Source organism: Mobula birostris, chromosome 7 (genome assembly GCF_030028105.1).
Source record: "Mobula birostris isolate sMobBir1 chromosome 7, sMobBir1.hap1, whole genome shotgun sequence".
Classification (NCBI taxonomy): domain Eukaryota; kingdom Metazoa; phylum Chordata; class Chondrichthyes; order Myliobatiformes; family Myliobatidae; genus Mobula; species Mobula birostris.
Genome location: NC_092376.1, coordinates 189,793,433 through 189,817,039, shown reverse-complemented (window position 1 = coordinate 189,817,039; position 23,607 = coordinate 189,793,433).

Here is a 23,607-nt window from a genome sequence, read left to right as displayed (position 1 = left end):
ATATCAAGTTCTCCAAGTGAGGGAATAATTCAGTTACATGTTATTCAGTCATCTATTGTATCCAGTGCTCCAGGTGAGACAATACTTCACCTAAAATTCAATCAGTTTCATCAGTTGTATCCAGTGATACAGGCAAGGCAACACTTCAGCTAAAAATCTATCAATCATTTCTTGTATCTAGTGCTCCAGGTGAGGAAACACTTCATCTTCAAGTATATCATGTCATCTATCATATCTATTTCTCCGTGTGAGGCAACACTTCACCTGCGAGACTTTCAGTCAACTATTGTATCCAGTGCACCAAGTGAAGAAACTCTTCTCCTACAAATCTATCAAGATCATCTGTTTCATCAAGTGCTCCAGGTGAGGCAAAACTTCACCTAAAAGTCAATCAGGGTCATCGATTGTATCTAGTGCTGAAGGTAATGCAACACTGCACGTAAAAATGTATCACAGTCATCGATTTTATCCAGCGATACGGGTGAGGCAACACATCACCCACAAATCTATCAAGATCATCTGTTATATCAAGTGCTCCAGGTGAGGCAACTCTTCACCTACAGGCCATCAATTGTATGAAGTGTTAAAGGTGAGGAAGTCTTCACTTACAAGTCTAGCATGTCACCTATTGTATCCAGTGATCCATGTGTGGCAACATTTCACCTACAAGACTCTCGGGTCAACCATTGTATCCTGTGCAGCAGCTGAGGCAACAGATCCAGTAAAATTCTATTGGTGTTCTCGTTTGTATCCAGTGCTTGACGTGAGGCAACACAATGTAAAATTCTCTCGGTGTCATTGACTATAACCAATGCTCCAGGTGAGGCAACACTTCACGTAATAGTCAATCAGGGTCATATATTCTATTCAGTAGTAGTCCAAGAGAGGCCTGCTTCTCTTAGAGGTTGATCAGTTCATCTTTTGTATCCAGTGCTCCAGGTAAAACAATAATTCACCCCCAAATCTATCAAGTCTTCTACTATATCCAGTGCTCCTGGTGTGGCAACAATTCAACCACAAGTATATCAGGGTCATCTACTGCATCCAGCAGTCCAGGTTAGGCAGCACTTCACGTAAATTCAATCAGGGTCATCGATTGCATCCATTTCTCCAGATGATACAACTCTACACGTAAACATCTATCAGGGTCATCAATTGCCTCCAGTGATACAGGCGAGGAAACACATCACCTACAAATCTATCAGTCATCTATTGTATCCAGTGCTCCAGGTGAAGAAACTTTTCACCTGCAAGTCTATCACATCCTGTATTGTATCCAGTGTCCCATGTGTGGCAACATTTCACCTACAAGACTCTCAGGTCAACTATTCTATCCAGTGCACCAGATGAGAAAACAGTTCCAATAAAATTTTATTGGGGCTCTTGATTGTATCCAGTAGTCCAAATGAGGCAACACCACGTAAAATTCTATCGGGGTCATCAACTATAACCAATGCTCCAGGTGAGGTAACAATTCACCTGAAAATCAATCAAGGCCATCAATTGTATGCAGGTCAACTGTTGTATCCAGTACACCAGGTGAGGCAACACTTCATGTAAGATTCTATCAGGATCTTCAGTTGTATCCAGTGCTCCTGGTAAGGCAATGCTTCTCTTACAAATCTATCAAAGTCATCTGTTATATCAAGTGCTCCAGGTGAGGCTCATTTCTCATACAAGTCTATCATGTCACCTATTGTATCCAGTGCTCTGTGTGAGGCAACATTTGAACTAAAAGTCTTTCAGGTCATCTATTCTATCTGGTGCATCAAGCGAGGCAACACTTCACCTAAAAGTCTACCAGGGTCATCGATTGTACCCAATGCCCCAGGTGAGGCAACACCTCACCTAAAAATCAATCAGGGTCATCGATTGTATAAAGTGCTCCAGGTGAGGAAACCATTCAGCTACATGTCTTTTAGTCCTCTATTGTATCCAGTGCTCCAGGTGAGGCCACACTTCACCTGCAAGTCTATCAAGTGATTTATTGCACCGAGTGCTTGAGGAGAGGAAACAATTCACCTACAATTCCATCATGTCGTCTATTGTATCCCATGCTTTGTGTGAGGCAACACTTCGCTAACAGGGCATCTCGGTCAATGATTGTATCCCGTGCTCCGGTGAGGCAACGCTTCACGTAAAATTCTTTCAGGGTCATCTATTGTATCAGGTGTCCAGGTTGAGGCAACTCTTCACCGACAACTCTATCAGGTCATCTATTGTATCCAGTGCTCAAGATGAGGCAACACTTCACCTACAAGTCAGAATCAGAATCAGGTTTATTATCACCGGCATTTGATGTGAAATTTGTTAACTTAACAGCAGCAGTTCAATGCAATACATAATCTAGCACAGAGAGAAAAAAATAAAATAAAACATAATAATAAATAAACAAGTAAATCAATTACGTGTATTGAATAGATTTGAAAATGCGCAAAAACAGAAATACTGCATATTAAAAAAGTGAAATAGTGTCCAAAGCTTCAATGTCCATTCAGGAATCTGATGGCAGAGGGGAGGAAGCTGTTTCTGAATCTCTGAGTGTGTGCCTTCAGGCTTCTATACCTCCTACCTGATGGTAACAATGAGAAGAGGGCATGCCCTGGGTGCTGGAGGTCCTTAATAATGGACGTTGCTTTTCTGAGACACCACTCCTTAAAGATGTCCTGGGTACTTTGTAGGCTGGTGCCCAAGATGGAGCTGACTAGATTTACAACCTTCTGCAGCTTCTTTCTCTCCTGTGTAGTAGCCCCTCCATACCAGACAGTGATGCAGCCTGTCAGAATGCTCTCCACAGTACCACTATAGAAGTTATTGAGTGTATTTGTTGACATGCCAAATCTCTTCAAACTCCTAATAAAGTATAACCGCTGTCTTGCCTTCTTTATGACTACATCGATACGTTGGGACCAGGTTACATCCTCAGAGATCTTGACACCCAGGGACTCATATTGGCATATCACAACTCTGTTTCATCCCCCCGGTCCAGTCCTTTCCTACCTATATCTGTGACACCTCATACACTCCTGATCTTTTCAAGGAGTTCAAGTTCTCTGGCCCCATCATCTTATTTTTACTGTGGATGTCCAGGCCCTATACACCTCCGTCCTTCCCCAGGAAGGCCCCAAAGCTCTCTGTTTTTTGCTGCACACCAGACCTAACCAGTTCCCCTCCACCACCACTCTCCTCCGCCAAGTGGAACGTGTCCTTACTCTCAATAATTTTTCCTTTGGCTTCTCCCATTTCCTTCAATCAAAAGGGGTAGCCTTCTCCCATCCTACTACTTATAAAAATGCCACCCCCTTTTCTTAATTCCTCTGTCTCCACCATATCTGTTCTTAGGATGAGGCTTTTCATTCTAGTATGAAGGAGACGTCCTTTTTCAAAGAAAGAGTCTTCCCTTCATCCACCATCAACACTGCCCTCAACCGCATCTCTTCCATTTAACGCATGTCTGCTCTTACCCTATCCTCCTGCCAGCCCACCAGGATTAACGTTCCTCTTATCCTCACCTACTACCCCACCAGCCTCTGCGTCCAGCACATAATTCTCCAAAACTTCTTCCACCTCCAACGAGATCCCACCATTAAGCACGTCTTTCCCACTCCCCCCCACTTTCTACTTTCTGCAGGGTTCACACCCTATGCAACTCCCTTGTCCATTCATCCCTCCCTTCTGATCTCCCTCCTGGCACCTATCCTTACAAGTGGAACAAGTGCTACACCTGCCCCTACACCTCCTCCCTCACTACCATCCAGAGCTCTAAACAGTCCTTCCAGGTGAGGCAACACTTCACCTGTGAGTCTGTTGGGGTCATTTATTGTGTCCAGTGCTGAGGTTGAGAATGTGAAAAAAGGATCAGCCATGATTGAATGGCGGAGCAGACTTGATAGGCCAAATGGCCTAATTCTGCTCCTATGTCTTATGGAAATATTGACTGTTTATTCCCCTTCTTAAATGCTGCCTGACCCAATCAGTTCCAATAGCATTTCAGGCGTGTTGCTCAAGATTTCCAGCAACTGTACAAACTTTTGTGGCCAAGTGGTACAAGTTGGCATGAGAACAAGTTAGAATTCCATGACATGGTGCCATGGCAGTGTGACGATTTGTGTGATAGAGTAGAATTCTATTACTATCTGTAAAGAGTTTGTACATTCTGTCCATGAACATAGTAAAAGGCAGAACGGGGAGGTGATGGCACTAAATGATGGCTCCTTTGCTGGCATCTTCGGAAACAGCTCTATTTCCATCTTTAATATCTTTGTTTTTCCCTTTCAGGGCTCTTTTGAAGACCCTGACCTGGAGTTACACAGTGACTACGGTTCTTTAAGGGAATGGGACCTGCTCTTAGGGTTTCATAACTAGCAGTTGTGGTTTGGCACGCCAAGGGCTTGGCCTAAGAGTCTGGCTTGGATTTGGAAGCCTAGGATCTCGGGGCTCTGGAGATGGGCGGATCGAAGGTCAGTGTCACGTGTCGTCGGGGGAGTTGGAATATCTGCGGTTGTGTGCCCAGATGTAAAAAAGCAACTTTTACATGGCGGACTTTTAACATTGTAAACCGGCGAGTTGTTTGTTATGTCTCCCCGCTTGCTGATAAAACAGAGACACCTCTTTCTCCCTTATTAGGGAGAGAGAGAACCTGTAGTAAGCCGAATATCCAGTGAAACCCGAAGTCTTTGTGGTAACTGCAAGTCTGTGTCTTTGCTGTTGCTTTGATCACACTTGAGTGCTTCGTGGCAGGTGCTGATGCTTTTTTTTGCCAGTAGTGGGGAGGGGAAACTGTCGCTTGCTACTGCTTACACATGGGAGGGGGAACCTGGGGATGGTCTTTGGGTTCTAACATTTGACAGTTGTTCATTCTTCGGAGTTTGCGTTGTTCTTATGTGTGCGAAATTTGAGAGATGATTTGGTAGAAGTGTTCAAAATCTTGAAAGGTCATGAGTTAGGACAGGTGACGGAAGTGTGTGTAGGGGAACACTTTGGTTCCAGTGATCATAACACTATTAGTTTCAAATTGATCATGGATAAAGATAGATCTGGTCTGCTGGTTGAGGTTTTAAACTGGAAAAAGGTCAAATTTGAAGAAATGAGAGAGGATCTAAAAAGCATGGATTGGGACAGGTTGTTCTCTGGCAAGGATGTGATTGGTAAGTGGGAGGCCTTCAAAGGAGAAATTTTGAGAGTGCAGAGTTTGTATCTTCCTGTCAGGATTAAAGGCAAAGTGAATAAGAATAAGGAACCTTGGTTCTCAAGGGACATTGGAACTCTGATAAAGAAGAAAAGAGAGATGTATGATATGTATAGGAAACAAGGAGCAAATAAGGTGCTTGAAAAATATAAAAAGAGCAAAAGAATACGTAAGAAAGAAATCAGGAGGGCTAAAATAAGATGTGAGGTTGCTTTGGCAGTCAAGGTGAAGGATAATCCACAGAGCTTCTACAGGTATATTAAGAGCAAAAGATTAGTAAGGGATAAAATTGGTCCTCTTGAAGATCAGAGTGGTCGGCTGTGTACGGAACCAAAAGAAATTGGGGAGATCTTAAATGTTTTTTTTGCATCTGTATTTACTAAGGAAACTGGCAAGTAGTGAGGTCATGGAACCTATACAGATTGAAAAGGAGGAGGTGCTTGCTATCTTGAGGAAAATTAAAATGGATAAATCCCCAGGACCTGACAGGGTATTCCCTCAGACCTTGAAGGAGACTAGTGTTGAAATTGCAGGGGTCCTGGCAGATATATTTAAAATGTTGGTGTCTACGGGTGAGGTGCTGGAGGATTGGAGGATAGTTCATGTTGTTCCGTTGTTTAATAAAGGCTCTGAAAGAAATCCGGGAAATTATAGGCTGGTAAATTTGACGTCGGTAGTAGGTAAATTATTGGAAGGAGTACTAAGAGATAGGATCTACAAGTATTTGGATAGACAGGGACTTATTAGGGAGAGTCAACATGGCTTTGTGCATGGTAGGTCATGTTTAACCAATCTATTAGAGTTTTTCAAGGAAGTTACCAGGAAAGTGGATGAAGGGAAGGCAGTGAATGTTGTCTATATGAATATCAGTAAGGCCTTTGACAAGGTCCCGCATGGGAGGTTAGTTAGGAAGATTCAGTCGCTAGGTGTATATGGAGAGATAGTAAATTGGATTAGACATTGGCTCAATGGAAGAAGCCAGAAAGTGGTAGTGGAGGATTGCTTCTCTGAGTGGAGGCCTGTGAATAGTGGTGTGCCACAGGGATCAGTGCTGGGTCCATTGTTATTTGCCATCTTTATCAATGATCTGGATGATAATGTGGTAAGTTGGATCAGCAAGTTTGCTGATGATACAAAGATTGGAGGTGCAGTGGACAGTGAGGAAGGTTTTCAAAGCTTGCAGAGGGATTTGAACCAGCTGGGAAAATGGGCTGAAAAATGGCAGATGGAGTTTAATACAGACAAGTGTGAGCTATTGCACTTTGGAAGGACAAGCCAAGGGAGAACATACAAGGTAAATGGTAGGGCACTGAGGAGTGCAGTAGAGCAGAGGGATCTGGGAATACAGATACAAAATTCCCTAAGAGTGGTGTCACAGTTAGATAGGGTTGTAAAGAGGGCTTTTAGTACATTGGCCTTTATAAATCAAAGTACTGAGTATAAGAGTTGGAATGTTATGATGAGGTTGTATAAGGCATTGGTGAGGCCGAATTTGGAGTATTTCGTGCAGTTTTGGTCACCAAATTACAGGAAGGATATAAATAAGGTTGAAAGAGTGCAGAGAAGGTTTACAAGGATGTTGCCAGGACTTGAGAAACTGAGTTACAGAGAAAGGTTGAATAGGTTGGGACTTTATTCCCTGGAGCGTAGAAGAATGAGGGGAGATTGACAGAGGTATATAAAATTATGATGGGCATAGATAGAGCGAATGCAAGCAGGCTTTTTCCACTGAAGCAAGGGGAGAAAAAAAAAAACAGAGGACATGGGTTAAGGGTGAAGGGGGAAAAATTTAAAGGGAACATGGGGGGGGTGGCTTCTTCACACAGAGAGTGGTGGGAGTATGGAATGAGCTGCCAGATAATGTGGTAAATGCGGGCTCACTTTTAACATTTAAGAAAAACTTGGACAGGTGAATGAGAAGTGTATGTAAGGATATGGTCCAGGTGCAGGTCAGTGGGCCAAGAAGGGCCAAAAGGCCTGTTTCTGTGCTGTAATGTTCTATGGTTCTAAGACAAGCTAAATAGAGGGAAACTCCTCCCATAAGTTGAAAGACTGAGATCTGGTGCTCGGGGGGGGGGGTGTTGGTGGGGGTGGGGGGTAGGTGTGAAGGCTGGTAGTGGTGGTGCTAGGCATGAAACCATCAAATGAGAAACTTCTGTCCGGAGCTTTAAAAGCTGGTGGTAGATGTACTGTAGATAAATTTATGATGTCCAACAGAGAACTTTGAAGAAGCAAATTAAAGAAAAAAAAATCTAAAATTTGTGTGAGAAGTTGAAGGGAATAGGACAAGCTCGATTTGTCCTTGCAAAACCAATGGCACAAGTTCTCTGGGCTGAAAGTGTCCTTCTAGTCTATCAGTGTCCTCTGACTCCATTCCAAATTGTGCCATGGGTGCTGGCAGAAAATGCATCGATTCTGTTTAGAGGGTTTGAGCAAAAGTATTGGCTTTGTCAGTAATGTCCGCATTCCAAAAACAAAACAAGTAAATAAAAAAAAACAAATCCTTTTATAGAACCACAGAGAAGAGCTGGAAAAACAAGGGATAATGCTTGAGCATAGGGAAACTGGTAGAATGATTTATTATGCACATGTATTCCAAGTGTAATCTGTAGTGTTAATATTGTAGTAATAAAACGGTACAGTATTGTGTTGGAGTAGTTAGGTTACTTGACTAATAATCTAGAAAGTGATTTCAAATCCCACTGTGGCAGTTTAAAATTATGCGGTCAATTTTAAAAGATATATAAATAAAAGCTTAGTATCTCAGTTTTTTTCACTTTAATCATGAAGAGCTTAATTAAACTCAGTATTGCCATCTACTGGGTAAAGTCAAGTCAAGCCAAGATTCCTGGTACGCTCCTCTTCAATTCAAGTAGTGTGCACCTGGGAAAAGGGCTATTGGACACCAGCAACCTTCTGACCTCAATCCTATTTTCCCTCTTCCATTATCTTTCTTCTCACCTTATTCTTCTGCCACCCATCTATATTATGGGGAATCTACTGTGGCCAATTGACTTAACACCTCCGCAAATCCAGAGCACCAGGAGAATCCCAAGCAATCAGATGGAGAGCGTGAAAACTCCCTCAGACAGTACATGAGGTCACGACTGAATCTTAGTCTCTGGAGCTGTGACACAGTAACACTAACACTGCACCGTTCTCAAAATCATCTTCACATCTTTGAAAAATATCTGGATGAATATCTACAAAGTTTGTGTAAAACTATGAATGATTAATGAAAAAGGTGCGTTTCTGAATTTTATCTCAGAATCTGGTGGCACAGTAGTTATATGACTGAACCAGCAGACCAAAGCCTGACTATTCATTGACAAAAAGTCCCATCGTGGCTGTGGGGCAATTTATATTCAAAGTATTAAATAAATGTTAGCATTACTAACGTTGATTGCTGGAGTCACAAATCAATATGCCTTGTTGAAGTATTCCTTGGTGCACAACAATGAGTATTACAACTAGTGTATTGATTAACAACTGAGAGTTTTTATTTGTGATCCGCATGCTCCTTTTTTCACAGAAGACAGGGAAATTGTAAAGCATGAAATACTAAATATTCAGAAACTGAAATATCAGCAGTTCAAAAGTATTCAACCCCCTTTGCTTAATACTTAGTTGAACCACCTCTTGCTCGAGTACAGCCAGTGGCCTTTTTGGATAAGTTTCTATTAGTTTTGCACAATGGACCAAGATTTTCCCAACCCTCCTTGCAAAATTACTCAAGCTACGCCAGGTTAATTGGGGAGTGGTGGAGGACAGAAATCTTAAGGTCTTCCCAGAGATGTTTAATCAGGTTAAGGTCAGGACTCTGACTGGATCACTCAGAGATTTCAGTGTTCTTCATTGAAGCCACTCCATGGTTTGCTCTGGCAGTATGCTTTAGGTTGTTGTCCTGCTGAAAGGCAAACTTCATCCCCAGATTAAGCTTTCTGGCAGAGGGTAGCAAGTTTTTATCCAGGGTGTCTCTGGATTTCGCAGCTTTTATCTTCCCATCAATCCTGACCAGATTTCCAGTCCCTGCTGCTGAAAAGCCTCTCCATAGCATGATGCTACCTCCATGCTACTTTACAGTAGGGATGGTGTAAGCTGGCTGATGTGCAGTATTATATTTATGCACTTAGTGTTGAGGCCAAAACATTCCTCTTTAGTCTCATCCGACCACAAGACCTTCTTCTACATCTTTACAATATGCTCTAAGTGAATGTTTGCAAAGTTTTTACGGACAAAGTCTTTTAATCAGGGCTTGTTCCTTGCCACTCTTTCATAAGTACCCTTTTTGTGCAGGGCCTTAGAAATTCTGGAGCCACGGACTGTCATGTTTCTCTTTCTTTGTCCATTAGCGCCTAGCTAGAGCAGCAAGAATGGATCCTAGGTCAGTGGTGTGCTCCTCATGCAAGAGTTCTTTATTTCTTTATTGAGATACTGTGTGGAATAGGCTGTTCTGGCCCTTTGATCTGTGCCACCCAGTAATCCACTCATTTAATCCTTGACAAATCATGGGACAATTTACATGTGGGAGACTTATGAGACCTCCAAACTCCCTGATGGCTACATCTACATGAAATGTTTTTGGGTGCAGCTCCTTCAAGACTGTGTCCGGAACCTGGAACTAGAGCTGGATGAACTTCAGCTCATTCAGGGGAATGAATAGATGATGATTATGATTATGAGGACACGCAGTCCCCTTTTATTGACATTTAGTAATACATGCATTAAGAAATAATAAAATGTTTTTCCAGAATGATATCATGAAAACATGACAAACCGATTTAAAAACTAGCAAAAACCACATTATTATAACATATAGTTACAACAGTGCAAAGCAATACCGTAATTTGATAAGACCAGACCATGGCACAGTAAAAGTCTCAAAGTCTCTCGAAAGTCCCATCATCTCATGTGCCTCCAGCGCCGCCAACTTGCCGGTACAGCATACTGGAAGCATCCGACCACAGTCCAACTCCGAGTCCGTCTGAAAAACTCCGAGCATCTGACCCACCTCTTTGACACTGAGCACCGAGCACCATCTCTGCCGAGCGCTTCGACCCCGGCCCCAGCAACAGGTGATACGCAAAGCCGAGGATTTGGGGCCTTCGTCTCTGGAGATTCTTAATCGCACAATATCAGTGGCAGCGAAGCAGGCATTTCAGAAGTTACTCCAGATGTTCCTCTGCGCTTCTCATGGCTGTCTCCATCAAATCCGGATTGTGCACGGTCCCCTAGTTAACACATATCGATATCAATTCGGAACGGCCACACACGCTGCGTCGCGTCGCCATCTTCTCCTCCCTCCTTTAGAAAAGAGCTACAGAGAGGTAAGATGCAAGAGGCAGTAGCAAATTGACTGTCAGAGGAAGAAAGGCAGATAGTGCCCTATGGCCTTTCTCCTCAAGTGTATTGCTTTGGATACTGTTGGGAGGAAGACAGGTACCTGGGGAAAGCTACAGCAACCAGGTCCCTGGCACTGAATCTGGCTCTGCCCCTCAAAAAGCAAAGAAGCAGAAGAGAAATGCAGCGGTGATAGGGGAATCAATAGACAGGGAAGCAGAATGGAGAATCTGCTGACGTGGAAGAGACACCCAAATGGTACGTTATCTCCCAGTGCTAGTGTTAGGGTGCCTCATATTTGGTTCACAGCATTGTAAACGGGGAAGATGAGCAGCTGCAAGTCATGCTACATATAGGTATGAACAACACAGGAAGGAAAAGATATGAGGTCCTGAAGAGAGAATACAGGGAGCTAGGAGGAAGCTGAAAAGCAGGTCATCAAGGTTAGTCGTCTCTGATTTACTGCCTGTGCCATGTGCCAGCGAAAGTAAGGATAGGATGACATGGCAGATGAATGTGTGGCTGAGGAATTAGTGCAGGGGACAGAGTTTCAGAGTTGTGTATCACTGGGATCTCTTCTGTCCTTTACAACCAGATGGGAACCAGAGTAATGGGACAGAGGATGAGACAGTTGCTATACAGGTAGATGCAGTCCATGAGATAGGATAGACAGTAGATAGGGCAAAATTTCAGTCAGTGGGATGGCCTTTCTGTCTCTATCTCTGAAGACAGCTTATCTACTGATGTGTACTGTAAACCTACAGACTCTCACAGCTCCTGGACTATTCCTCTTCCCACCCTATCTCTTGCAAAAATGCCATCCCCTTCTCGTAATTCCTCTCTCTCCGCTGCATCTGCTCTCAGGATGAGGCTTTTCATTCCAGGACGAGGGAGATGTTCTCCTTTTTTAAAGAAAGGGGCTTCGCTTCCACCACCATCAACTCTGCTCTCAAACGCATCTCTTTCGTTTCACGCACATCTGCTCTCACTCCATCCTCCCGCCACCCCACTAGGAATAGGGTTCCCCTTGTCCTCACCTACCACCCCACCACCCTCCGGGTCCAACATATTATTCTCCATAACTTCCGCCACCTCCAGAGGGATCCCACCACCAAGCACATCTTTCCCACCCCCACCTTTCTGCTTTTCGCAAGGATCACTCCTTATGCGACTCCCTTGTCCATTTGTCCCCCTCATCCCTTCCCACCAATCTCCATCCCAGCACTTATCCTTGTAAGCGGAACAAGTGCTGCACATACCCTTACACTTCCTCCCTCACCACCTTTCAGGGCCCCAGACAGTCCTTCCAGGTGAGGCAACACTTCACCTGTGAGTCGGCTGGGGTGATATACTGCGTCCGGTGCTCCCAATGCGGCCTTCTATATATTGGCGAGAACTGACACGGGCTGGGTGACTGTTCCACTGAACAGCAGGATCTCTCAGTGGCCACGCATTTTAATTCCACATCCCATTCCCGTTCTTATGTCTCTCCGAAATATCGGAAATTGAGCCCAAGGCTTGGCTGGAGCGGAGGCCTCCGCAACCGTGACTTGGCTTAAGGACTTGTTTCAGCCAGGAGCCCGGCCATCCAGGATTAACTGTCGGCTTCGGGGCACCACCCAATTGACAGCCCGGGTCCCCGGCAGCTGGAAGTGGCAGTGGAGCCTCCCCCGTTACTCTGCCCAACCCGGAGTGCACAACGACGCGACCCGCCGATCGATTCCCGCAGGACGTGTCCACCTACCTCAAAGAGCTAACAATAACACACTGCATTGATGGAAACCTGGAAAGATGCACTATTTACCGAGGAAGTGTGGGAAAAGAGCTGGGCTGCTGGTCAGATTGAAGCTGAGGGGCTTCAGGGTCCCTATGCCCACCAGCCTACTAGATAAAGTGCAAGCCATAGAGAGCAAGATGGATGATCTTAAAGGGAGACTCACCTACTGCAGGGAGATGCAGAACTGCTGTGTATTCTGTTTCACCAAGACCTGGCTCTCACCTGCCACCCCCGACTGTGCCAATCAACCGGAGGGATTTTCGATCCATCGGATGGACCGCACGGTGTCTTCGGGCAAGACGGGGGGAGGTGGTGTCTGCCTACTGATCAACACTGCGTGGTGCTCGGACACAGTGGCACGGACAAGCTCCTGCAGCCCGGACCTGGAACACCTGTCGGTGAAGTGTCGTCCCTACTATCTGCCACGGGAATTCACCTCGGTCATACTGACAGTGGTCTACATTCCTCCCCAGGCAGACGTGGAGTGTGCTCTGAACAGACTGTATGCCAACATCAGTGAACTTGAGACCAGGTATCCAGAGGCTTTGCTCATTACAGCCGGGGACTTTAACCAGGCCAACCTCAGAAAGGCGCTGCCAAAATTATACCATCATGTCTCCTGCCCCACTAGAGGCCCAAATATACTTGACCACTGCTACACAGCAGTCAAGGATGCCTACTGTTCCGTCCCAAGACCTCACTTCGGAAATCGGACCATCAGACCGTACTCCTCCTCCTGGCTTACAAACAGAAACTGAAGCGGGAGGTCACGGTGTCAAAAGTGGTGTCACGTTGGACGGAGGAAACGGATGAGGTCCTCCGTGACTGCTTTGAATCAGTGGACTGGTTAGTATTCAAGGACTCGGCAGCTAACCTCGATGAGTATGCCTCAGCTGTCACAGACTTTATTTGGAAATACACAAAGGACTCTGTGTCCCGCAAGACGATCCGGGTATTCCCTAACCGGAAACCTTGGATGAATTATGAGGTCAAGTCCCTTTTAAAGGCTAGAGCTGCGGCTTTTAGGTCCGGGGATACCAGTCGCTACACAGAATCCAGGCATGAACTCCGGAAAGCCATTAAGGGCGCCAAGAGGCAATATCGAGCCAAGTTGGAAGCCCAGGCTAACCAAAGGGATGTCAGTAGACTATGGCAGGGTCTAAATGAGATCACTAGGCTGGGAACGAGAAAAGGTTGGGAATATCAATAACTGTGGTGCTTCTCTTCCTGACGAACTTAACGTATTCTATGCAAGATTTGAACAGAAGAGGAGCGTCCCGCTCCCTCCGGATGAACCAGACCTGGTGGCATCGAGATTTATCGTCACCGAGGAGGACGTTAGAAGGGCCTTCCTGAAGATAAATCCAAGGAAGGCAACGGGCCCAGATGGCGTCCCAGGACGGGTTCTCCGGGCCTGCGCAAGCGAGCTAGCTGGAGTGTTTGCTGACATCTTCAACTGCTCCTTGCTTCAGTCTAAGATCCCCTCGTGTTTTAAGAAGGTAACGATAATCCCAGTGCCGAAGAAGAGCAAGGTGGCATGCCTGAATGACTATCGAACTGTGGCTCTGACATCAATTGCTATGAAGTGCTTCGAGAGATTGGTTATGGCACAAATCAGCCACGACCTACTGGTCAACCTCGACTCTTTGCAATTCGCCTACCGAAGCAACAGGTCAACGGCAGATGTCATCTCTCTGGCCCTAAATTCCTCCTTAGAACACCTGCAGAATAAAGACGTATACGTAAGGCTCCTTTTCATTGACTACAGCTCTGCCTTTGATACCATCATTCCAAATGAACTGATTCCTAAGCTCCAGAAACTGGGCCTTAGCATTCAGCTCTGCAGCTGGATCTTCAACTTCCTCACAGACAGGACCCAGGCTGTAAAAATAGGGGACAAGCTCTCCTCTACAATCACTCTGAGCACCGGTGCCCCACAAGGCTGTGTACTCAGCCCCCGCTGTACTCACTGTACACCCATGATTGTGTAGCCAAGTTTCCATCGATCTCAATATATAAATTTGCTGATGACACAACAATTGTAGGCTGTGTATCGGGTAATGATGAGTTTGAGTACAGAGAGGAAATTAAGAACCCGGTGGCATGGTGCGAGGACAATAACCTATCCCTCAACGTTAGCAAGGCGAAGGAACTGGTTGTTGACTTCAGAAGGAGTGGCGGACCGCACGACCCAATTTACATCGGTGGTGCGCAAGTGGAACAAGTCAAAAGCTTTAAGTTCCTTGGGGTCAATATCACAAATGACCTGACCTGACCAAGCAGAGTTCACTGCCAAGAAGGCCCACCAGCGCCTTTACTTCCTGAGAAAACTAAAGAAATTTGGTCTGTCTCCTAAAACCCTCACTAATGTTTATAGGTGCACCGTAGAAAGCATTCTTCTAGGGTACATCACAACCTGGTATGGAAGTTGTCCTGTCCAAGACCAAAAGAAGCTGCAGAAGATCGTGAACATGGAGCAGCATATCACACAAACCAATCTTCCGTCCGTGGACTCACTTTACACCACACGCTGTCGGAGCAGTGCTGCCAGGATAATCAAGGACACGACCCACCCAGCCAACACACTTTTTGTCCCTCTTCCCTCTGGGAGAAGGCTCAGGAGCTTGAAGACTCGTACGGCCAGATTTGGGAACAGCTTCTTTCCATCTGTGATAAGACTGCTGAACGGATCCTGACCCGGATCTCGGCCGTACCCTTCAAATATCCAGACCTGCCTCTCAGTTTTTTTGCACTACCTTACTTTCCATTTTTCTATTTTCTATTTATGATTTATAATTTAAATTTTTAATATTTACTAATTTTACTATTTTTAATATTTTTAATATTTAACATTTGTAATCCAGGGAGTGGAAAGTGCAGAATCAAATATTGCTGTGATGATTGTATGTTCTAGTACCAATTGCTTGGTGACAATAAAGTATAAAGTATCCACGGCCTCGTCTACTGTAAAGATGAAGCCACACTAAGGTTGGAGGAACAACACCTTATATTCCATCTGGGTAGCCTCCAACCTGATGGCATGAACCTTGACTTCTGTTAATGCTCCTCCTCCCCCTTGTACCCCACCCGTTATTTATTTATTTGTTTGTTTATTTATTTATGAAAATTCTCTCTCTCTTCTTTCTCCCTCTGTCCGTCTCAGTATACTCCTTGCCCATCCTCTGAGCTTCCCTCCTCCTTTCTTTCTCCCTAGGCCTCTTGTCACATGATCCTCCTCCTTCTCTAGTCACATATCCCTTTTGCCAATCAACTTTCCAGCTCTTGGCTCCATCCCTCCCCCTCCTGTCTTCTCCTATCATTTTGGATCTCCCCCTCCCCCTCCCACTTTCAAATCTCTTACTAGCTCTTCTTTCAGTTAGTCCTGATGAAGGGTCACGGCCCGAAACATCGACTGTACCTCTTCCTATAAATGCTGCCTGGCCTGCTGCGTTCAGCAGCAGTATTTGTGTGTGTTGCTTGAACTTCCAGCATCTGCAGATTTCCTCGTGTTTAATTTGACATATACCTATTTTAATGCAAATGATACCAAGAACAAGGGAGATGAATTTTAAAACATGGGTTAGTACATGGAACTCGGATGTTGTGGCCGTTACAGAGATTTGGTTATTACAAGGGCAGGAATGGCTGGATGCTCTGGAGTTTAGATACTTCAAAAGGAATAGTGATGGAGGTAAAAGAGGTAGGGAGTGGCATTGCTAATCAGGGATAATATCACAGCCACAGAAAGGTAGGGTGTCACGGAGGAGTTGTCTACTGAGTCGGTGTGGGTGAAAACCAGAACCAGGAAGGGAGCAATGACTCTATTGGGAGTATTCCATAGACCCACCAGTAGCAACAAGGACATTGAAATGCAGATTGGGACCCAGATTTTAGAAAGATGCCAAAATAAGGGGATGTTTTCATGGGTGGTTTCAACTCTACTCATATTAATTGGCACCTCATTAGTGCAAAAAGTTTAGGTGGGGTAGAATTTGTTAGGTGTGTCCAGGAAGGACACATTATGTAGACAGACAGACTAGAGGACAGGCTATAATGGGTCTTGAACTAGGCAATGAGTCTGGTTAGTTTTCAGATCTCTCAGTGTGTGAGCATTTTGGAGATGGTGACTACAACTTGCTGACCTTTAACACAGCCTTAGACAGGGATGGACAGAACATATAGAAAAGTATTTAGATATATGATGTTATTAGGCAGGAACCTGGGAGTATAAATTGAGGTCAGATGTAAAATGGAAATAGGGTTCTGGATAGGTTTGTCCCATTGAGGTAGGGAATGGTGAAGGAACAATAGTTGACAAGAGATGTGGAAAATCATGTCAAGAGGAAGAGCAAGAAAGAAACATACTTAAGATTTAGGAAGCAAGGATCAGATAGGTGTTTACAGAGTTACAAGGCAGCCAGGAAAACACTCAGAAAGGACTTTGAAAAGCTAGATGGAAGCATGAGAAGGCCTTGATGAGTAGGATTAAGGAAAACCCCAAGGTGTTCTACATATATGTAAGCAATAGAAAATATGACCAATCAAGAACAAAACAGGAAACATTTGAGGAGCCAAGAAGTGTTGACCAGTGAGTCTTATGTCAATGGTGGACAAACTATTGGAAAGGATTCTTAGAGAAAGGAGTTATGAACATTTGGAGAAGCAATGTCTGATTGTGGATAGTCAACATCGCATTATGAAGGGTAGGTTGTACCTCAAGGGCCTGATAGAATTCATTGAGGAAGTGACAAAACAAATTTATGAAGTTTGAACAGTGGATGTAAGGTTCCCTATGGCAGGCTCACTCAGAAGGTCAAGGATCCAGGGAAACTTGGTTGTGTGGATACAGAATTGGCTTGCCCAGAGAGAGGGCAAAGTGTGGTAGGGGCTGGAGAGTATTTTGCCTGGAAGTGGGGACCAGTGGTGTTCCTCAGGGTCCCCTGTTTTTGTGATTTTTATCAATGAATCCAATGAGGAAGTTGAAGAACATATAAACTTGCAGATGACACAAAGGTTGGTGTTGTTGAAGATAGTATTGAAGGTTGTCATAGGTAACAATAGGACATTGATAGGATGAGGAGCTAGGCTGAGAAGTGGCAGGTGGAGTTTCATCTGAAAATGTGTGAAGTAATACACTTTGGAAGGTCAAGCTTGAAGGCAGAATCTAGGGTTGACAGTAGGATTATTAACAGTGTGGAGGAACAGAGGAATCTTGGGGACAGCATCTAGAGATTTCTCAAAGTTGTAGTGCAAGTTAATAAGGCATATGGTGTGCTGTCTATATTAGACAGAGGATTGAATTCAAGAGCTGTGAGATAATGTAGCTCTGTGAAAGTCTGGATAGACCACACTCGGAATACTGTTTACAGTGCCTTTTAATAAGGATGTAGAAGCTCTAGAGAGAGCGCAGAGCAGATTCACTTGCATGCTGCCTGCATTAGAGAGCATGTCTTATGAGGATAGGTTAAGTGAGCGAAGGAGGATTAGAGGTGACTTGATCAAGGTGTACAAGCAAATGAAAAGCGTATATAATATAGACAACTGGAGACTTCTTCACAGGGCAGAAATGGCTAATATGAGGGGGCATAACACTAAGGTGTTTAGAGGAAAATATAAGGTGGGTTTTTTTTTTACACAGAGTAATCAGTGTGTGGAATGTGCTGCTAGGGTTGATGCTACAGGCAGGAACGTAAGAGATGTTTAAGGGACTCTTAGGGACTTGAGTGAAGGAAAGATGGGAGGCTATGTGGGAAAGGGAGTTTAATGGGTCGGTACAACATTATGGGCCAAAGGTCCTGTATTGTACTATACAATACTGTTCTACATTCTAGGCATTGGTGTAAGATAAGCAGAGGTAATGAGCGATTGCAGAAACAAGATGGTCACTGGTATCTGAAGGCAGAGTTGCCAATAAATTGTAAGGAGGCAATAATGAAATTTCCTTGATCCCCACAATCTGAGGACTTCAATAAATGGCTATCTTTGTACAAAATACAAAACCGACTCTGGTACAATAGGAAGGACACAGCTATTCAAACAGTATGGTGTAGTTGGTTCAGAGCAAACACAATCCCTCTGAGATCCTATTACAGGGCAATCAACATGCACTGTTAAAAGGAAAAAAGAGGCAGAGTAATTGATTTTCATGTTATTAGACAACAGATGGTGATGCATTGAGCCAACAATAGTCAGATTGTTGCTTTTACAGTTAATGGCATTTTTTTCGTCTAATCTAGAAGCATAATCAAAAAAATGTGAACATGGATCCAAGGAAACCTTGCTTTGTGGATCCAGAATTGGCTTGACCACAGAGGGCAGAGAGTGGTTGTATGTGGAGGATGGTGACCAGTGGTGTTACACAGCGATTTGTTCTGGGATCCCTCTTCTTTGTTATTTTTATAAATGTCCTGGATGTGGAAGTAGAAGGGTGGATTACTAATTTTGCTGATGTCACAAAGGTTGGGGGTGTTGTGGATAGTCTGGAGGGTTGTAGCATGACATCAATACGATGCAGAGCTGGGCTGAGAAGTGGCAGGTGGAGTTCAACCCAGATAAGTGTGAAGTGGTTCATTTTGGTAGGTCAAATTTGAAGACAAAATATAATATTAATGGTAAGATTCTTGGCAGTGTGGAGATCTGAGAGATCTTAAGATCCATGTCCATAGGATACTCAAAGCTACTGCGTAGGTTGACAGTCTTGTTAAGAAGGCGTATAGTGTGTTGGCCTTCATCAACTGTGGGATTGAGTTTGAGTGTCATGAGGGCCGGCATTGATGGTGGACCCAAATGCAAGATACAGACACTGAAGGACTAGGAACAGGACAAGGTATGTCAAGAAAGCAAGGGAAATGGGGAAGAAATGACGCTGGACAAGACACAGGCCTTGGATGAGACTAGGATACAGGGCCTGGGCTAGGACTAGGCTAGGAAAGCGGGACCTGGACAAGGAACAAGGAACTCAGAACCTGGACAAGGACTCCAAGCCAGAGACTGGACAGGGACCCGGAACAAAGGTTGGTGGTGTTGTAGATAGTATAGAGGATTGTCAAATTTTGCAGAGAAACATTGATAGGATACAGAATTAGGCTGAGAAGTGGCAGTTGGAGTTCAACCCGGAGAAGTGTGAGGTGGTACACTTTCGAAGGACAAACTCCAAGGCAGAGTACAAAGTAAATGGCAGGATACTTGGAAGTGTGGAGGAGCAGAGGGATCTGGGGGTATATGTCCACAGATCCCTAAAAGTTGCCTCACAGGTAGATAGGGTAGTTAAGAAAGCTTATGCAGTGTTAGCTTTCATAAGTCGAGGGAGAGAGTTTAAGAGTCGCGATGTAATGATGCAGCTCTATAAAACTCTGGTTAGGCCACACTTGGAGTACTGTGTCCAGTTCTGGTCACCTCACTATAGGAAGGATGTGGAAACATTGGAAAGCGTACAGAGGAGATTTACCAGGATGCTGCCTGGTTTAAACAGTGTGCATTATGATCAAAGATTAAGGGAGCTTGGACTTTACTCTCTGGAGAGAAGGAGGATGAGAGGAGACATGATAGAGATATACAAGATATTAAAAGGAAGAGATAGAGTGGACTGCCAGCGCCTCTTCCCCAGGGCACCACTGCTCAATACAAGAGGACATGACTTTAAGGCAAGGGGTGGGAAGTTCAAGGGGGATAGTAGAGGAAGGTTTTTTACTTGGAGAGGTGTTGGTGCGTGGAATGCACTGCCTGAGTCAGTGGTGGAGGCAGATACACTAGTGAAGTTTAAGAGACTACTAGACAGGTATATGGAGGGATTTAAGGTGGAGGTTTATATGAGAGGCAGGGGTTTAAGGGTCAGCACAACATTGTGGGCCGAAGGGCCTGTACTGTGCTGTTCTATGTTCTATGTTCTGTGAAGCATATGGTTTTAGCACTGAAGCATGATCCAAGCTTGATGTTAGCTGAATTGAGAGAATGGAGAAAGTACTGCAAAGGAGAGTAGAGAAAAATGGCAAACTCTATCCTGAAAAAGAAAGGCAACAGAAGGGAAGGCAGGATGAAAAAACAAAGAAAAAAGAAGGGTGTGAAGTAGAGCACAGTGCAACAACGGGAGAAAAAATAAACTACTTGAACAGAGAAGCAAAGGAAAACAAAAGAGAAGAGACAATAAGATTAAGAAAAGGAAAACAAATACTGGAGAGAAAGAAAAATTGAGGAAAAGTTTTTATTTAGAATGTTAAGAACCATGATTGGAATTGGAATTGTTTAATTATTGTCACAAGCTCCAAAACACAATAAAAGCCTGTCTTCCAAACTGTTCATGTGGATCAAATTATAGAACAGTTCATTGAGGAAGAACAAGGTAAAATAATAACAAAATGAAGAATTAAATGTAATAGTTACAGAGAAAATCCAGTGCGTGTAAACAATAAGAAGCAAGATCATAACGAGGCAGATTGTGAGGTCAAGAGTCGATCTTCTTGTTTTAGGGAACTACTCAATAGTCTTATTACAGTTCTTTTTTTATTGACTGCAATCGTGAACAATAGCCAGATCAGAAAAGCTGATCAAGTCAACTAGTTCTCAAAGAGAACTCTGATTGGCCAATCAAATGGTTCACTGCTGCTCAGCGATAGAACACAAAAAATCATGTGTACAATTAAAAAGCATTTAAGAATAGTAGAAATACTGGAGTCATGATGATCATAATGAGGTCTACTGGAAAGAGATATTTATACACATGCTGTCCTCCATAATTCAAAGAGATTGAAGGATAAGGTTGCAGGGTGACAAAACGTGGCAGGAGCACTCGGAACTAAAAACTAATCCCTACCGGGGGAAAACAGCACCTGTTCTTTCTGCACTGTTCTCCAGCTGTTTAAGGATTAAGTCCAGCCGGAATATAACTCACAAGTGCTCTTGAAAGTCAGGTATTAACCCTACCTACCAACAACCCAGCATTAGCATCCTGGTTCCCTTCCTGATAGCTTATGAAGAAACATGTAACTTCCCTCCCAGAGATGACAGGTGTTTGTGCACTCAATTCTTGAAGGCTTGAACCCCATCGTCGCAGATGTTTCCAACCACAACATCTGGAAGGCTGTTCCAAATTCTGATAGCATAGTGAAGGAAGCTTTCATCCAGTGTGTAGGTTCTCGCATCAGGCATAGAAATAGTAAGAGCAGGCACAGATAAACTTGATCGTGTGGCGCGCCATCTCCCATAGGATGAAGGAAGCATGGCGCGAAGGTCTGCAGGGCTGTGGCTGGTGTGCATTCTGTATAGCACAGTAGCTACAGCAACCTGTCGTCTGTGGTGTAAGCTACTGATGGCTAGCTTCTCACGAGCTGTGGCTTCATCTACACCTATAATCCTGAGAGCCTTTCTTTGAATGGAAACAAGCTGGCTGAGGACACTCTGTGAGGCATTCATCCATGATAAGCAGGCATACCCAATGATACTCCATACCTGGGCTTTGTAAACCATGGCTCTGCCCTCTGTAGAAGCTATCCTTGAGCTTAGTGGTCTGTACTTCCAGGATGTTGTATCCTTGGACTAATAGAAGAGGGGAGAAGTTAGAACGTTTAGAATGTGGTGGAGGAGTTTAGTTTATGTTGGCTGCTTTACAGATGTAGCAAGAAATTTAGACAGAGTCCATAGAGGGGAGATGGTTTCCTTGATGTGCTGAGCTGTGTTCAGAACTCTTTGCGTTTTCTTGTGGTCATGTACAAAGCAGTTGCCGTACCATGCTATTATCCGGCATTCAGGTATGCTGCTGTCTATTGTGTATGATAAAATGGATAAGGGTTGACAGGGTCATACTAAATTTCTTTAGTCTACTGAGAAAGTAAAGGCATTGATGACCTTTCATGGCTGTGACAATGACGTAGTTGGACCCGAACAGGCTATTGTTGATGTTTTTTCCTAGGAACTTGAAGCTCTCAAACATCTCAACTTGATGAACATTCATGACATTGAAAGAAAGGTTGTTACCATGACACCCCTTCTTTATCTCCAACTAATTATTATTTGAAATATAGCTCACGCCAATGGCAATATCCGCAAATTTGTAGGAGTTACAGCTCAAATATAGCACATTATACAGATCTGAAGATCACATTCATGAAAAGTATAGTGGGCTTAGTCAGTATTGCAAAGATCATTATCTACTGCAATCCTTACTGATGTCACTCGAAGAACAGGACAGAATCTCAATTTGTCTCGCCCTGTTGCCCTGTATCTCTCGTCCTGTCACCTTTATCCTGTATTAAAAGAGGGGAAGGAAGGAAGACAGATTCACGGTTCTATATTCCTTACAAGTGTTTGTTTGGTAAGTAGAACTAGCTCCAACACTTGTCAAAAATATGCAGGGATCATAATTTATTTGCCAGCCTTAACGTGCTCCTGTCTGGATAAAGAAATGCTAACCTAATGTGAAAATCATCAATAGGAACAAAAAACATTAATCAAACAGCGAATTACCTCAGTAATCTAGCCCAACAGTTTTCCTGTTTTATTCATTTGATTCAATCTCAGGGTCAAGAATAACCTGCTGACACACATTGAGCTGATTGACGTCATTTGTGGAATACAAACCTGCCAAAGCAGGGACAGGTGTTTGATGGAACAGAAAGGCAGATTCTTTGGGATGTTGTGTGCTCTTTATCCTGTTTGTACAAAGCCTTCACTTGTTCCCATTGTAGAGATTTGAAGTGCCTGCTCCCTTCCCTTCCCTTATGCTCCTTCTCTATATTGCACAATGACAAGCCAGAGGTTCCCATGAGGTGTGACATTTTGAGGAAACTTTGAGAATCTGACTTTAGTTTTCCTTCTGTCCTCCTGGAGATCCCTCTCCCTGACAGAACATGGTGCATAGTGTCTCATCTGAGAGTCTGATATTTGGTGTGGGGATGGTGACTTACACACTAGAGATGGTTTTACATGATTGGAGGCTTCATGCTGGAGATTTTGGCTTGGAAGAACACACTGACATTAGTTCAAATATCCCAACAGTTGAATTTGAAGACTCAGTAGAAACAGCGTTGGTGGTATTTCTTTAAGGACTATTTCAAAGTTCAAAGTAAATTTATTATCAAAGTGCATATATGTCACCAGACTAATTTTCTTGTGGGCATACTCAATCAATCCATAACTCTGGACAAGATATTTTTTCAAAAATACTGCTTTCTCAGAATTTTTTTGTTTCTTATAGACCACTTGAAACCAAACACAAATATAATTTCAAATTACTTGTATCATGTAGGTGTTTGGAGAAACAGGAAATTAACTTTGATTGAATATAATGTGTTTAATTCCATAATCGTGC